The sequence below is a fragment of the Anastrepha ludens genome, unplaced genomic scaffold (genome assembly GCF_028408465.1).
Source record: "Anastrepha ludens isolate Willacy unplaced genomic scaffold, idAnaLude1.1 ptg000018l, whole genome shotgun sequence".
NCBI classification, from domain to species: domain Eukaryota; kingdom Metazoa; phylum Arthropoda; class Insecta; order Diptera; family Tephritidae; genus Anastrepha; species Anastrepha ludens.
In genome coordinates, this window is record NW_026530029.1 from 952,501 (window position 1) to 955,000 (window position 2,500).

At 35.5% G+C, this 2,500-nt stretch overlaps 1 pseudogene; it reads left to right on the plus strand.

The window, feature by feature from the left end:
- The first annotated feature begins 67 nt into the window (after positions 1–67).
- Positions 68–2,500, plus strand: part of LOC128870663 (large subunit ribosomal RNA) — a 4,516-nt pseudogene continuing 2,083 nt past the window's right edge.

Sequence of the window (2,500 nt, forward strand, 5' to 3'; positions counted from 1 at the left end):
AAATAGAGATGAAAAGATGATATAATTATTTATTAAATTGTGTGAGAAGATAAAAAATATTTTAAAACAACCTCAACTCATATGGGATTACCCCCTGAATTTAAGCATATTAATGAGGGGAGGAAAAGAAACTAACAAGGATTTTCTTAGTAGCGGCGAGCGAAAAGAAAATAGTTCAGCACTAAGTCACTTTGTCTATATGTCAAATGTGAGATGCAGTGTATGGAATATCTTAATATCTAGTATGAGAAATTAACGATTTAAGTCCTTCTTAAATGAGGCCATTTACCCATAGAGGGTGCCAGGCCCGTATAACGTTAATGATTACTAGAAAGATATTTCCAAAGAGTCGTGTTGCTTGATAGTGCAGCACTAAGTGGGTGGTAAACTCCATCTAAAACTAAATATAACCATGAGACCGATAGTAAACAAGTACCGTGAGGGAAAGTTGAAAAGAACTCTGAATAGAGAGTTAAATAGTACGTGAAACTGCTTAGAGGTTAAGCCCGATGAACCTGAATATCCATTATGAAAAATTCATCATTAAATAATTAAAAATAATGTGCATTTTTTTCATATAAGGACATTGTAATCTATTAACATAATAAAGTATTTATCAAAAGATCATTGGTGATATTAAGTTTATTTAAATTAATTTGCTTTTTAAGCATATTAACATAGAATAAATACTAATGATTTGATAAAGTGTTGATAGATTTTATTATATATAATGCTAAAATTCATTTTTTGAATTTTACAAAAAATTTAATATCTATGATATTAATATTTATTTGTATGCATTTATATGATTAACAATGCGAAAGATTCAGGATACCTTCGGGACCCGTCTTGAAACACGGACCAAGGAGTCTAACATATGTGCAAGTCATTGAGTTATATTAAACTTAATGGCATAATTAACTTAACTTAAAAATATAATGGGATTAATTTTTAGTCTATTTTCTTAAATAGTCAATTAATTCAATCCCGGGGCGTTCCATATAGTTATGTATAATGATAATTTATTGTTATTTATACCTCTAACTGGAGCGTACCTTGAGCATATATGCTGTGACCCGAAAGATGGTGAACTATACTTGATCAGGTTGAAGTCAGGGGAAACCCTGATGGAAGACCGAAACAGTTCTGACGTGCAAATCGATTGTCAGAATTGAGTATAGGGGCGAAAGACCAATCGAACCATCTAGTAGCTGGTTCCCTCCGAAGTTTCCCTCAGGATAGCTGGTGCATTTAAAAATTATATAAAATAATCTTATCTGGTAAAGCGAATGATTAGAGGCCTTAGGGTCGAAACGATTTTAACCTATTCTCAAACTTTAAATGGGTAAGAACCTCACCTTTCTTGATATGAAGGTTGAGGTTATGATATAATGTGCCCAGTGGGCCACTTTTGGTAAGCAGAACTGGCGCTGTGGGATGAACCAAACGTAATGTTACGGTGCCTAAATTAACAACTCATGCAGATACCATGAAAGGCGTTGGTTGCTTAAAACAGCAGGACGGTGGACATGGAAGTCGTAATCCGCTAAGGAGTGTGTAACAACTCACCTGCCGAAGCAACTAGCCCTTAAAATGGATGGCGCTTAAGTTGTATACCTATACATTACCGCTAAAGTAGATGATTTATAAAACAATTTCGATTGATTTATAAATTTTGAAACTTTAGTGAGTAGGAGGGTACAATAGTGTGCTTAGAAGTGTTTGGCGTAAGCCTGCATGGAGCCGCTATTGGTACAGATCTTGGTGGTAGTAGCAAATAATCGAATGAGACCTTGGAGGACTGAAGTGGAGAAGGGTTTCGTGTGAACAGTGGTTGATCACGAGTTAGTCGGTCCTAAGTTCAAGGCGAAAGCCGAAAATTTTCAAGTTTTTAATAAAAAAATATTAATAAAATTTATATATATATATTAAAAAATAATTAAATACTTGAATTATTTTGAACGAAAGGGAATACGGTTCCAATTCCGTAACCTGTTGAGTATCCGTTTGTTATTAAAAATGGGCCTTGTGCTCATCCTGGCAACAGGAACGACCATAAAGAAGCCGTCGAGAGATATCGGAAGAGTTTTCTTTTCTGTTTTATAGTCGTACTACCATGGAAGTCTTTCGAAGAGAGATATGGTAGATGGACTAGAAGAGCATGACATTTACTGTTGTGTCGATATTTTCTCCTCGGACCTTGAAAATTTATGGTGGGGTCACGCAAACTTCTCAACAGGCCGTACCAATATCCGCAGCTGGTCTCCAAGGTGAAGAGTCTCTAGTCGATAGAATAATGTAGGTAAGGGAAGTCGGCAAATTAGATCCGTAACTTCGGGATAAGGATTGGCTCTGAAGATTGAGATAGTCGGGCTTGATTGGGAAGCAATACCATGGTTTATGTACTCGTTCTGGGTAAATAGAGAATTACGATTCTTGTTCCCCGGATAGTAGTTACGTAGCCAATTGTGGAACTTTCTTGCTAAAATTTTTAAGGAAT